Source organism: Rattus norvegicus, chromosome 1, assembly GCF_036323735.1.
Source record: "Rattus norvegicus strain BN/NHsdMcwi chromosome 1, GRCr8, whole genome shotgun sequence".
Classification (NCBI taxonomy): domain Eukaryota; kingdom Metazoa; phylum Chordata; class Mammalia; order Rodentia; family Muridae; genus Rattus; species Rattus norvegicus.
The window spans coordinates 207,335,889-207,350,641 of NC_086019.1; the positions used below are offsets into that span (position 1 = coordinate 207,335,889).

A 14,753-nucleotide genomic window follows, 5' to 3' on the forward strand; every position below is an offset into this window, starting at 1 on the left:
TTTACATGTATTCCTTGGGAACTATTCAAAATGGCAGTTCAGGAAAACCAAGGATATCTATTTGGTTACTAAAATTCAGGTGAGTGTGTCTGGGTGTGTGTGTGTGTGTGTGTGTGTGTGTGTGTGTGCATGTGCGTGTGTGTGTGTGTGTCTGTATTTTTTCTTACCTGATTCAGAGTTCTAGTGCCTTTCTCTTATTCTCTCTCTTTTCCATTCAGAACACCGCAGTACTCTCCAAATCTTTTATATGCAGGCACGAGCTAATTGGAGAAGGACCCAAGCCTTCTGAGCCATCTCTGTTTGCACGGCTGCTGGCACTATGTGCTGCGATCTGGGGCTGTCTGCAGTTCAAGCCGTCTGTACAGCAGGTCTGGCTGTTCTGTGTCCTGTTGAGACATGGGAGAGAAAGGAAAGCGAGCACAGGAAGGCTTGCTTTGGTGGAGACACCTGATCAGCTTCCTGTGCCCGTGAGAAGCCTTTGCAAAGTGGGCTACCATTTTTTCACCTCTTGATGCTAAGCTCTGATGTTTCACAGGAAGACCTACCCCAGCGTCCTTGGTCCTTTTAGGCTCAACGAACCCCAACTATGTTGTGACATTGGTACTGGGGCTAAATCTGAGCTCAGAGATGGGTTACTGTCATGGTCTGAATGGGGCATGGGAGGGAGGTTCTCAGTAGATCTATAGAAACTTGTAGACCCACTAGGTGTATCATTTTTCACCCCGAGGCAACTTTACAGCCCAGCCCTACTTGCCTATAGTGGGGAGGAGTGAATTTTCCCTCAAGTTGCTTGGGTTCTAATCCCCAGGTTTGGAGCCATTTTGTTGCTCTAATTTCCAAAGCAAATGAGACCATATATAGAACATACAATCCAATGCAATCAGGTCAATCTCAGCTCCTCCTCTACAGGCCACTCTCCTTGCTCTTTTGCCCTTCTTTCTCTCCTAATGCTATCACTGTCAAACCTCCAGTCTCACCTTTCCCTTCTAGTCTCCAATCACATGCCCTAGATTTATTGACAGGTTAATATAGGAAGACGGTTCCCATGAGATCACCTGGGTACTTGGTGGTCTGCTGTCTGGGGACAGAATTAGCATCATAATACAAAAAGCAGGACTGGATGGATAATTTAAATGGGAACACAACGTATGCTTTAAGACCTCCCTCCAAAGACGCAATGAAGCCTATGGCGCAAGACCCACAAGGGTTCCCAGGTTACCCCTGTGGCTTTCCAAGTCGTATCTGTGGCCTAATTCCTTGCACAGCATCTTGCTAGAGCCTATACGGGGTATCAAGTGGGCCAATATATTTCTCAATTTCTCATGGAATGTAGGGATGGGAATGAAGGCTTTCTTCATGTTCGAAATGCGACGTACAACATTCCAAAAGATCTCCATATGGTTAAGGCCTTCTTCAAAGTGTTATTGAGACCTCTGTTTTCCCTAGGTTCTTTGTGAAAAAGAAAGGATCTTAGAGACTCTCAGTGTGTCGTGAACTTCTGGCAAGATTACACTGGCATGTTAGGCCTTCCTGAGAAACACAAGGTCTCAGGCCTTGACAGGGTTCGATGTGTGTCCTACAATATTGCAAAGTTGAACCTAAGGTTTTGCCTAGATTCTCTGTCAGTCTAAGAAGGTCCCCAGGATCACACAGCATTTAAAGTCTTCTGCAATACCTCCCCGGGATAGAAGAGCTTTTGGCGTTCTTACTGCGACCCAAGGCTTTCAAAAGGTATTCACGGAAACCTAAGGCCTCACCAAATCCAAACTGTGGTTTTTCACTGGTTCTAACAGTCTTCCACATTCTCACTGAGGAAGAAATCATTCCCCTCCTTCTCACTCATGGCTATAGCTTACCAGAGATTTTCCTTCGGATCTAAAGTCTGTCTTAGGTTCTCATTAAGGCTTAAAGTCTTCCTTAGGACTTCCTTGGACTCGAATGTTTTCCTTGGTTCTCTCTTGGACTCAATCCTGCTCCAGTTTCTCACTGGAACCTGTTCCATTTCTATGATGTTTCTAGGGTCCAAAGCTTTTCCCAGGTATTTTCAGAGGACTAGTACATTCTCTAAATTACCATTGAGGTGTCACGTTGTCAGGAGAATGTATCCGGTACCTTTTCTTCTGTCAGAGTCTCACTGATGTCCAATAATATGCCAGATTGAAACTAGGTTCTGAGCAGTCTCCTGTGTCTACCTGGAGCCTCATGCCATCCCAGGATCTCATGGACACCTAAGGCCTACCCAGTAATTCCCTGCCTGTTTTGATCTCGACGGTCGGTATGCACAGTTGCTAGAAGAAAAGATGTAGTTTCTTATGCTGAGTGTCTTCCCATAGGTATATGGCCAAGTCCCTAACTAAGGTCATAAATCTATCTTCCCAAGCGTCTCACCTGCCTGAAGAATCTTATCTGAATCTTGGCTCAATTATTTTACGGAAGGAGGCAGTTGAATGGTTAAGATCGCAGGAAACCCTCCATCCGTAGGGAAGACCAACATAGTCCCTTTCAAAGTCTTCAGCAGTCCTGTAAGGGCAAAGTACTATGCATTACTTTTGTTCTCTGATTATATACTCTCAAGTGGGGAGGTGGCATTGTCACTTTGTTCTGTCACATGTCAGATTATCTCTAGTAATTGATATACCTGCAGTCTGATTATCAGGCACAGGCTGGGCACTGTGGGTTTCCAGAATTTAAGCTTTTTTATCTTATGACTCAAAGGCTTTTTCAAAAATTATGTTTGTCATACTGCGGAAGTTCTTGGATTCAGGTACAACCACCTGGGGGCTATAGATCGTAAGGAAAACTTGGAACTGCCATAGACTGAGCAGCCTTGAACAGGGAGGAATAGCATAGTGGTTAGGAACTTGTGGGAACCATGGGTGGAGAACCTCAGGATGACCACTTGTCCCTTTTGCTAAGAGGACAAATACCTTCCTCCCTGCTCATGACACTCACTGGGGCTCATGGCCGTCATAAGATGCTAACTTGAACGTAAATATTTTGAGACTCTCACTGGACTTCCTTGCAGAATAATGTCTCTTGAGTACTCATCTGTTCCCAGAGGGTTTCCCAGTTTCTGAGAGTATGAGAAGGCCTTTACCTCTCACCATTCACTAAGACCTCTTTAGGGAGTCACAGGGATCCAGGGCCGTCCTCAGTACTCGGACCTCTATGGATTCCTTCCTAAGGTTCTACTTCAGTGCTCAGACCTTCTCAGGATCTCCGTGGGACCTAAGACCTTCCCCTAAGGAGTTTCTTCCTTCTACAGAGTTTCTGAAATTCACGTTGGCACCTCAATTCTGACCAAGTATATTGCTGGACTTAAGGCTTTCCAAGGTTTTCAGGAAGGCTGTGTCCGAAAGACTTCCCTGTTATCTCAAAGGGGTTTAATGTCATCCCCAATACTCACTGGAGCCCAAAGACATCACTGCCACCAATTGTACTAGTTATGGGTTTTGTATAAAAGGACTGCATACTACTACAGCTCTCTATGTTCTCACCAGTTCTTTTCTTTTGCCTCTCTCTCTTTCTCTCTCTCCCTCTCCCTCTCTCTTCCAAATTTGTCATTGTTTCTCTCTGTATCTCCCTAATTTTAATTTTCAACCTCTAAACCGTTCTCTAGGCTCAGCTTCCAAAATTTATTGTTATTTCTCTGTTCTTGGGTCTGATATATGAAGTTCGGAAGCTTTGTTCTAGCAACCTTTCTAGCTCCTGTGTCTATACTTCCCTTTCCTGTATGTTTTTGTTGTGTAAAACCTTTGCTTGTACTCTCCTTAATTACTTATACTGTTTTGTTTTTCCTGAGAGTCCTGTCTTCTCAGAAGACATAGTAAACAAAGATAGTTGAAAGTGTAATAATGAAAATTGTGTTTTACATGTATTCCTTGGGAACTATTCAAAATGGCAGTTCAGGAAAACCAAGGATATCTATTTGGTTACTAAAATTCAGGTGAGTGTGTCTGGGTGTGTGTGTGTGTGTGTGTGTGTGTGTGCGTGTGCGTGTGTGTGTCTGTATTTTTTCTTACCTGATTCAGAGTTCTAGTGCCTTTCTCTTATTCTCTCTCTTTTCCATTCAGAACACCGCAGTACTCTCCAAATCTTTTATATGCAGGCACGAGCTAATTGGAGAAGGACCCAAGCCTTCTGAGCCATCTCTGTTTGCACGGCTGCTGGCACTATGTGCTGCGATCTGGGGCTGTCTGCAGTGCAAGCCGTCTGTACAGCAGGTCTGGCTGTTCTGTGTCCTGTTGAGACATGGGAGAGAAAGAAAGCGAGCACAGGAAGGCTTGCTTTGGTGGAGACACCTGATCAGCTTCCTGTGCCCGTGAGAAGCCTTTGCAAAGTGGGCTACCATTTTTTCACCTCTTGATGCTAAGCTCTGATGTTTCACAGGAAGACCTACCCCAGCGTCCTTGGTCCTTTTAGGCTCAACGAACCCCAACTATGTTGTGACATTGGTACTGGGGCTAAATCTGAGCTCAGAGATGGGTTACTGTCATGGTCTGAATGGGGCATGGGAGGGAGGTTCTCAGTAGATCTATAGAAACTTGTAGACCCACTAGGTGTATCATTTTTCACCCCGAGGCAACTTTACAGCCCAGCCCTACTTGCCTATAGTGGGGAGGAGTGAATTTTCCCTAAAGTTGCTTGGGTTCTAATCCCCAGTTTTGGAGCCATTTTGTTGCTCTAATTTCAAAGCAAATGAGACCATATATAGAACATACAATCCAATGCAATCAGGTCAATCTCAGCTCCTCCTCTACAGGCCACTCTCCTTGCTCTTTTGCCCTTCTTTCTCTCCTAATGCTATCACTGTCAAACCTCAGGTCTCACCTTTCCCTTCTAGTCTCCAATCACATGCCCTAGATTTATTGACAGGTTAATATAGGAAGACGGTTCCCATGAGATCACCTGGGTACTTGGTGGTCTGCTGTCTGGGGGCAGAATTAGCATCATAATACAAAAAGCAGGACTGGATGGATAATTTAAATGGGAACACTACGTATGCTTTAAGACCTCCCTCCAAAGACGCAATGAAGCCTATGGCGCAAGACCCACAAGGGTTCCCAGGTTACCCCTGTGGCTTTCCAAGTCGTATCTGTGGCCTAATTCCTTGCACAGCATCTTGCTAGAGCCTATACGGGGTATCAAGTGGGCCAATATATTCCTCAATTTCTCATGGAATGTAGGGATGGGAATGAAGGCTTTCTTCATGTTCGAAATGCGACGTACAACATTCCAAAAGATCTCCATATGGTTAAGGCCTTCTTCAAAGTGTTATTGAGACCTCTGTTTTCCCTAGGTTCTTTGTGAAATAGAAAGGTTCTTAGAGACTCTCAGTGTGTCGTGAACTTCTGGCAAGATTACACTGGCATGTTAGGCCTTCCTGAGAAACACAAGGTCTCAGGCCTTGACAGGGTTCGATGTGTGTCCTACAATATTGCAAAGTTGAACCTAAGGTTTTGCCTAGATTCTCTGTCAGTCTAAGAAGGTCCCCAGGATCACACAGCATTTAACGTCTTCTGCAATACCTCCCCGGGATAGAAGAGCTTTTGGCGTTCTTACTGCGACCCAAGGCTTTCAAAAGGTATTCACGGAAACCTAAGGCCTCACCAAATCCAAACTGTGTTTTTTCACTGGTTCTAACAGTCTTCCACATTCTCACTGAGGAAGAAATCATTCCCCTCCTTCTCACTCATGGCTATAGCTTACCAGAGATTTTCCTTCGGATATAAAGTCTGTCTTAGGTTCTCATTAAGGCTTAAAGTCTTCCTTAGGACCTCCTTGGACTCGAATGTTTTCCTTGGTTCTCTCTTGGACTCAATCCTGCTCCAGGTTCTCATTGGAACCTGTTCCATTTCTATGATGTTTCTAGGGTCCAAAGCTTTTCCCAGGTATTTTCAGAGGACTAGTACATTCTCTAAATTACCATTGAGGTGTCATGTTGTCAGGAGAATGTATCCGGTACCTTTTCTTCTGTCAGAGTCTCACTGATGTCCAATAATATGCCAGATTGAAACTAGGTTCTGAGCAGTCTCCTGTGTCTACCTGGAGCCTCATGCCATCCCAGGATCTCATGGACACCTAAGGCCTACCCAGTAATTCCCTGCCTGTTTTGATCTCGACGGTCGGTATGCACAGTTGCTAGAAGAAAAGATGTAGTTTCTTATGCTGAGTGTCTTCCCATAGGTATATGGCCAAGTCCCTAACTAAGGTCATAAATCTATCTTCCCAAGCGTCTCACCTGCCTGGAGAATCTTATCTGAATCTTGGCTCAATTATTTCACGGAAGGAGGCAGTTGAATGGTTAAGATCGCAGGAAACCCTCCATCCGTAGGGAAGACCAACATAGTCCCTTTCAAAGTCTTCAGCAGTCCTGTAAGGGCAAAGTACTATGCATTACTTTTGTTCTCTGATTATATACTCTCAAGTGGGGAGGTGGCATTGTCACTTTGTTCTGTCACATGTCAGATTATCTCTAGTAATTGATATAACTGCAGTCTGATTATCAGGCACAGGCTGGGCACTGTGGGTTTCCAGAATTTAAGCTTTTTTATCTTATGACTCAAAGGCTTTTTCAAAAATTATGTTTGTCATACTGCGGAAGTTCTTGGATTCAGGTACCACCTGGGGGCTATAGATCGTAAGGAAAACTTGGAACTGCCATAGACTGAGCAGCCTTGAACAGGGAGGAATAGCATAGTGGTTAGGAACTTGTGGGAACCATGGGTGGAGAACCTCAGGATGACCACTTGTCCCTTTTGCTAAGAGGACAAATACCTTCCTCCCTGCTCATGACACTCACTGGGGCTCATGGCCGTCATAAGATGCTAACTTGAATGTAAATATTTTGAGACTCTCACTGGACTACCTTGCAGAATAATGTCTCTTGAGTACTCATCAGTTCCCAGAGGGTTTCCCAGTTTCTGAGAGTATGAGAAGGCCTTTACCTCTCACCATTCACTAAGACCTCTTTAGGGAGTCACAGGGATCCAGGGCCGTCCTCAGTACTCGGACCTCTATGGATTCCTTCCTAAGGTTCTACGTCAGTGCTCAGACCTTCTCAGGATCTCCGTGGGACCTAAGACCTTCCCCTAAGGAGTTTCTTCCTTCTACAGAGTTTCTGAAATTCACGTTGGCACCTCAATTCTGACCAAGTATATTGCTGGACTTAAGGCTTTCCAAGGTTTTCAGGAAGGCTGTGTCTGAAAGACTTCCCTGTTATCTCAAAGGGGTTTAATGTCATCCCCAATACTCACTGGAGCCCAAAGCCATCACTGCCACCAATTGTACTAGTTATGGGTTTTGTATAAAAGGACTGCATACTACTACAGCTCTCTATGTTCTCACCAGTTCTTTTCTTTTGCCTCTCTCTCTTTCTCTCTCTCCCTCTCCCTCTCTCTTCCAAATTTGTCATTGTTTCTCTCTGTATCTCCCTAATTTTAATTTTCAACCTCTAAACCGTTCGCTAGGCTCAGCTTCCAAAATTTATTGTTATTTCTCTGTTCTTGGGTCTGATATATGAAGTTCGGAAGCTTTGTTCTAGCAACCTTTCTAGCTCCTGTGTCTATACTTCCCTTTCCTGTATGTTTTTGTTGTGTAAAACCTTTGCTTGTACTCTCCTTAATTACTTATACTGTTTTGTTTTTCCTGAGAGTCCTGTCTTCTCAGAAGACATAGTAAACAAAGATAGTTGAAATTGTAATAATGAAAATTGTGTTTTACATGTATTCCTTGGGAACTATTCAAAATGGCAGTTCAGGAAAACCAAGGATATCTATTTAGTTACTAAAATTCAGGTGAGTGTGTCTGGGTGTGTGTGTGTGTGTGTGTGCGTGTGCGTGTGTGTGTCTGTATTTTTTCTTACCTGATTCAGAGTTCTAGTGCCTTTCTCTTATTCTCTCTCTTTTCCATTCAGAACACCGCAGTACTCTCCAAATCTTTTATATGCAGGCACGAGCTAATTGGAGAAGGACCCAAGCCTTCTGAGCCATGTCTGTTTGCACGCCTGCTGGCACTATGTGCTGCGATCTGGGGCTGTCTGCAGTGCAAGCCTTCTGTACAGCAGGTCTGGCTGTTCTGTGTCCTGTTGAGACATGGGAGAGAAAGGAAAGCGAGCACAGGAAGGCTTGCTTTGGTGGAGACACCTGATCAGCTTCCTGTGCCCGTGAGAAGCCTTTGCAAAGTGGGCTACCATTTTTTCACCTCTTGATGCTAAGCTCTGATGTTTCACAGGAAGACCTACCCCAGCGTCCTTGGTCCTTTTAGGCTCAACGAACCCCAACTATGTTGTGACATTGGTACTGGGGCTAAATCTGAGCTCAGAGATGGGTTACTGTCATGGTCTGAATGGGGCATGGGAGGGAGGTTCTCAGTAGATCTATAGAAACTTGTAGACCCACTAGGTGTATCATTTTTCACCCCGAGGCAACTTTACAGCCCAGCCCTACTTGCCTATAGTGGGGAGGAGTGAATTTTCCCTCAAGTTGCTTGGGTTCTAATCCCCAGGTTTGGAGCCATTTTGTTGCTCTAATTTCCAAAGCAAATGAGACCATATATAGAACATACAATCCAATGCAATCAGGTCAATCTCAGCTCCTCCTCTACAGGCCACTCTCCTCGCTCTTTTGCCCTTCTCTCTCTCCTAATGCTATCACCGTCAAACCTCCAGTCTCACCTTTCCCTTCTAGTCTCCAATCACATGCCCTAGATTTATTGACAGGTTAATATAGGAAGACGGTTCCCATGAGATCACCTGGGTACTTGGTGGTCTGCTGTCTGGGGGCAGAATTAGCATCACAATACAAAAAGCAGGACTGGATGGATAATTTAAATGGGAACACTACGTATGCTTTAAGACCTCCCTCCAAAGACGCAATGAAGCCTATGGCGCAAGGCCCACAAGGGTTCCCAGGTTACCCTTGTGGCTTTCCAAGTCGTATCTGTGGCCTAATTCCTTGCACAGCATCTTGCTAGAGCCTATACGGGGTATCAAGTGGGCCAATATATTCCTCAATTTCTCATGGAATGTAGGGATGGGAATGAAGGCTTTCTTCATGTTCGAAATGCGACGTACAACATTCCAAAAGATCTCCATATGGTTAAGGCCTTCTTCAAAGTGTTATTGAGACCTCTGTTTTCCCTAGGTTCTTTGTGAAATAGAAAGGTTCTTAGAGACTCTCAGTGTGTCGTGAACTTCTGGCAAGATTACACTGGCATGTTAGGCCTTCCTGAGAAACACAAGGTCTCAGGCCTTGACAGGGTTCGATGTGTGTCCTACAATATTGCAAAGTTGAACCTAAGGTTTTGCCTAGATTCTCTGTCAGTCTAAGAAGGTCCCCAGGATCACACAGCATTTAACGTCTTCTGCAATACCTCCCCGGGATAGAAGAGCTTTTGGCGTTCTTACTGCGACCCAAGGCTTTCAAAAGGTATTCACGGAAACCTAAGGCCTCACCAAATCCAAACTGTGGTTTTTAACTGGTTCTAACAGTCTTCCACATTCTCACTGAGGAAGAAATCATTCCCCTCCTTCTCACTCATGGCTATAGCTTACCAGAGATTTTCCTTCGGATCTAAAGTCTGTCTTAGGTTCTCATTAAGGCTTAAAGTCTTCCTTAGGACCTCCTTGGACTCGAATGTTTTCCTTGGTTCTCTCTTGGACTCAATCCTGCTCCAGTTTCTCACTGGAACCTGTTCCATTTCTATGATGTTTCTAGGGTCCAAAGCTTTTCCCAGGTATTTTCAGAGGACTAGTACATTCTCTAAATTACCATTGAGGTGTCATGTTGTCAGGAGAATGTATCCGGTACCTTTTCTTCTGTCAGAGTCTCACTGATGTCCAATAATATGCCAGATTGAAACTAGGTTCTGAGCAGTCTCCTGTGTCTACCTGGAGCCTCATGCCATCCCAGGATCTCATGGACACCTAAGGCCTACCCAGTAATTCCCTGCCTGTTTTGATCTCGACGGTCGGTATGCACAGTTGCTAGAAGAAAAGATGTAGTTTCTTATGCTGAGTGTCTTCCCATAGGTATATGGCCAAGTCCCTAACTAAGGTCATAAATCTATCTTCCCAAGCTTCTCACCTGCCTGAAGAATCTTATCTGAATCTTGGCTCAATTATTTCACGGAAGGAGGCAGTTGAATGGTTAAGATCGCAGGAAACCCTCCATCCGTAGGGAAGACCAACATAGTCCCTTTCAAAGTCTTCAGCAGTCCTGTAAGGGCAAAGTACTATGCATTACTTTTGTTCTCTGATTATATACTCTCAAGTGGGGAGGTGGCATTGTCACTTTGTTCTGTCACATGTCAGATTATCTCTAGTAATTGATATACCTGCAGTCTGATTATCAGGCACAGGCTGGGCACTGTGGGTTTCCAGAATTTAAGCTTTTTTATCTTATGACTCAAAGGCTTTTTCAAAAATTATGTTTGTCATACTGCGGAAGTTCTTGGATTCAGGTACAACCACCTGGGGGCTATAGATCGTAAGGAAAACTTGGAACTGCCATAGACTGAGCAGCCTTGAACAGGGAGGAATAGCATAGTGGTTAGGAACTTGTGGGAACCATGGGTGGAGAACCTCAGGATGACCACTTGTCTTTTGCTAAGAAGACAAATACCTTCCTCCCTGCTCATGACACTCACTGGGGCTCATGGCCGTCATAAGATGCTAACATGAATGTAAATATTTTGAGACTCTCACTGGACTTCCTTGCAGAATAATGTCTCTTGAGTACTCATCTGTTCCCAGAGGGTTTCCAAGTTTCTGAGAGTATGAGAAGGCCTTTACCTCTCACCATTCACTAAGACCTCTTTAGGGAGTCACAGGGATCCAGGGCCGTCCTCAGTACTCGGACCTCTATGGATTCCTTCCTAAGGTTCTACTTCAGTGCTCAGACCTTCTCAGGATCTCCGTGGGACCTAAGACCTTCCCCTAAGGAGTTTCTTCCTTCTACAGAGTTTCTGAAATTCACGTTGGCACCTCAATTCTGACCAAGTATATTTCTGGACTTAAGGCTTTCCAAGGTTTTCAGGAAGGCTGTGTCTGAAAGACTTCCCTGTTATCTCAAAGGGGTTTAATGTCATCCCCAATACTCACTGGAGCCCAAAGACATCACTGCCACCAATTGTACTACTCATGGGTTTTGTATAAAAGGACTGCATACTACTACAGCTCTCTATGTTCTCACCGGTTCTTTTCTTTTGCCTCTCTCTCTTTCTCTCTCTCCCTATCCCTCTCTCTTCCAAATTTGTCATTGTTTCTCTCTGTATCTCCCTAATTTTAATTTTCAACCTCTAAACCGTTCTCTAGGCTCAGCTTCCAAAATTTATTGTTATTTCTCTGTTCTTGGGTCTGATATATGAAGTTCGGAAGCTTTGTTCTAGCAACCTTTCTAGCTCCTGTGTCCATACTTCCCTTTCCTGTATGTTTTTGTTGTGTAAAACCTTTGCTTGTACTCTCCTTAATTACTTATACTGTTTTGTTTTTCCTGAGAGTCCTGTCTTCTCAGAAGACATAGTAAACAAAGATAGTTGAAATTGTAATAATGAAAATTGTGTTTTACATGTATTCCTTGGGAACTATTCAAAATGGCAGTTCAGGAAAACCAAGGATATCTATTTGGTTACTAAAATTCAGGTGAGTGTGTCTGGGTGTGTGTGTGTGTGTGTGTGTGTGTGTGCGTGTGCGTGTGCGTGTGTGTCTGTATTTTTTCTTACCTGTTTCAGAGTTCTAGTGCCTTTCTCTTACTCTCTCTCTTTTCCATTCACAACACCGCAGTACTCTCCAAATCTTTTATATGGAGGCACGAGCTAATTGGAGAAGGACCCAAGCCTTCTGAGCCATGTCTGTTTGCACGCCTGCTGGCACTATGTGCTGCGATCTGGGGCTGTCTGCAGTGCAAGCCTTCTGTACAGCAGGTCTGGCTGTTCTGTGTCCTGTTGAGACATGGGAGAGAAAGGAAAGCGAGCACAGGAAGGCTTGCTTTGGTGGAGACACCTGATCAGCTTCCTGTGCCCGTGAGAAGCCTTTGCAAAGAGGGCTACCATTTTTTCACCTCTTGATGCTAAGCTCTGATGTTTCACAGGAAGACCTACCCCAGCGTCCTTGTTCCTTTTAGGCTCAACGAACCCCAACTATGTTGTGACATTGGTACTGGGGCTAAATCTGAGCTCAGAGATGGGTTACTGTCATGGTCTGAATGGGGCATGGGAGGGAGGTTCTCAGTAGATCTATAGAAACTTGTAGACCCACTAGGTGTATCATTTTTCACCCCGAGGCAACTTTACAGCCCAGCCCTACTTGCCTATAGTGGGGAGGAGTGAATTTTCCCTCAAGTTGCTTGGGTTCTAATCCCCAGGTTTGGAGCCATTTTGTTGCTCTAATTTCCAAAGCAAATGAGACCATATATAGAACATACAATCCAATGCAATCAGGTCAATCTCAGCTCCTCCTCTACAGGCCACTCTCCTCGCTCTTTTGCCCTTCTCTCTCTCCTAATGCTATCACCGTCAAACCTCCAGTCTCACCTTTCCCTTCTAGTCTCCAATCACATGCCCTAGATTTATTGACAGGTTAATATAGGAAGACGGTTCCCATGAGATCACCTGGGTACTTGGTGGTCTGCTGTCTGGGGGCAGAATTAGCATCACAATACAAAAAGCAGGACTGGATGGATAATTTAAATGGGAACACTACGTATGCTTTAAGACCTCCCTCCAAAGACGCAATGAAGCCTATGGCTCAAGGCCCACAAGGGTTCCCAGGTTACCCCTGTGGCTTTCCAAGTCGTATCTGTGGCCTAATTCCTTGCACAGCATCTTGCTAGAGCCTATACGGGGTATCAAGTGGGCCAATATATTCCTCAATTTCTCATGGAATGTAGGGATGGGAATGAAGGCTTTCTTCATGTTCGAAATGCGACGTACAACATTCCAAAAGATCTCCATATGGTTAAGGCCTTCTTCAAAGTGTTATTGAGACCTCTGTTTTCCCTAGGTTCTTTGTGAAATAGAAAGGTTCTTAGAGACTCTCAGTGTGTCGTGAACTTCTGGCAAGATTACACTGGCATGTTAGGCCTTCCTGAGAAACACAAGGTCTCAGGCCTTGACAGGGTTCGATGTGTGTCCTACAATATTGCAAAGTTGAACCTAAGGTTTTGCCTAGATTCTCTGTCAGTCTAAGAAGGTCCCCAGGATCACACAGCATTTAACGTTTTCTGCAATACCTCCCCGGGATAGAAGAGCTTTTGGCGTTCTTACTGCGACCCAAGGCTTTCAAAAGGTATTCACGGAAACCTAAGGCCTCACCAAATCCAAACTGTGGTTTTTAACTGGTTCTAACAGTCTTCCACATTCTCACTGAGGAAGAAATCATTCCCCTCCTTCTCACTCATGGCTATAGCTTACCAGAGATTTTCCTTCGGATCTAAAGTCTGTCTTAGGTTCTCATTAAGGCTTAAAGTCTTCCTTAGGACTTCCTTGGACTCGAATGTTTTCCTTGGTTCTCTCTTGGACTCAATCCTGCTCCAGTTTCTCACTGGAACCTGTTCCATTTCTATGATGTTTCTAGGGTCCAAAGCTTTTCCCAGGTATTTTCAGAGGACTAGTACATTCTCTAAATTACCATTGAGGTGTCATGTTGTCAGGAGAATGTATCCGGTACCTTTTCTTCTGTCAGAGTCTCACTGATGTCCAATAATATGCCAGATTGAAACTAGGTTCTGAGCAGTCTCCTGTGTCTACCTGGAGCCTCATGCCATCCCAGGATCTCATGGACACCTAAGGCCTACCCAGTAATTCCCTGCCTGTTTTGATCTCGACGGTCGGTATGCACAGTTGCTAGAAGAAAAGATGTAGTTTCTTATGCTGAGTGTCTTCCCATAGGTATATGGCCAAGTCCCTAACTAAGGTCATAAATCTATCTTCCCAAGCGTCTCACCTGCCTGAAGAATCTTATCTGAATCTTGGCTCAATTATTTCACGGAAGGAGGCAGTTGAATGGTTAAGATCGCAGGAAACCCTCCATCCGTAGGGAAGACCAACATAGTCCCTTTCAAAGTCTTCAGCAGTCCTGTAAGGGCAAAGTACTATGCATTACTTTTGTTCTCTGATTATATACTCTCAAGTGGGGAGGTGGCATTGTCACTTTGTTCTGTCACATGTCAGATTATCTCTAGTAATTGATATACCTGCAGTCTGATTATCAGGCACAGGCTGGGCACTGTGGGTTTCCAGAATTTAAGCTTTTTTATCTTATGACTCAAAGGCTTTTTCAAAAATTATGTTTGTCATACTGCGGAAGTTCTTGGATTCAGGTACAACCACCTGGGGGCTATAGATCGTAAGGAAAACTTGGAACTGCCATAGACTGAGCAGCCTTGAACAGGGAGGAATAGCATAGTGGTTAGGAACTTGTGGGAACCATGGGTGGAGAACCTCAGGATGACCACTTGTCTTTTGCTAAGAAGACAAATACCTTCCTCCCTGCTCATGACACTCACTGGGGCTCATGGCCGTCATAAGATGCTAACATGAATGTAAATATTTTGAGACTCTCACTGGACTTCCTTGCAGAATAATGTCTCTTGAGTACTCATCTGTTCCCAGAGGGTTTCCAAGTTTCTGAGAGTATGAGAAGGCCTTTACCTCTCACCATTCACTAAGACCTCTTTAGGGAGTCACAGGGATCCAGGGCCGTCCTCAGTACTCGGACCTCTATGGATTCCTTCCTAAGGTTCTACTTCAGTGCT

At 44.6% G+C, this 14,753-nt stretch overlaps 1 protein-coding gene across 35 annotated transcripts in view; it reads right to left on the minus strand.

Annotated features, from left to right (window-relative positions):
- Ins2 (insulin 2) overlaps window positions 1–14,753 on the minus strand; it is a 149,261-nt gene that overhangs the window by 63,151 nt on the left and 71,357 nt on the right. For 30 of the 35 annotated variants that reach the window (XR_010062670.1, XR_010062672.1, XR_010062674.1 and 27 more), the window contains 5 exons: window positions 11,722–14,074; window positions 7,865–10,217; window positions 6,242–6,373; window positions 4,023–4,241; window positions 168–2,520 (listed from right to left, as the gene is read on the minus strand). The gene's annotated coding sequence lies outside the window, so the exon portion shown is untranslated. The remainder of the gene's footprint in view (window positions 1–167; window positions 2,521–4,022; window positions 4,242–6,241; window positions 6,374–7,864; window positions 10,218–11,721; window positions 14,075–14,753) is intronic. The other 5 variants (XR_010062669.1, XR_010062667.1, XR_010062666.1 and 2 more) reach the window with 5 other exon arrangements.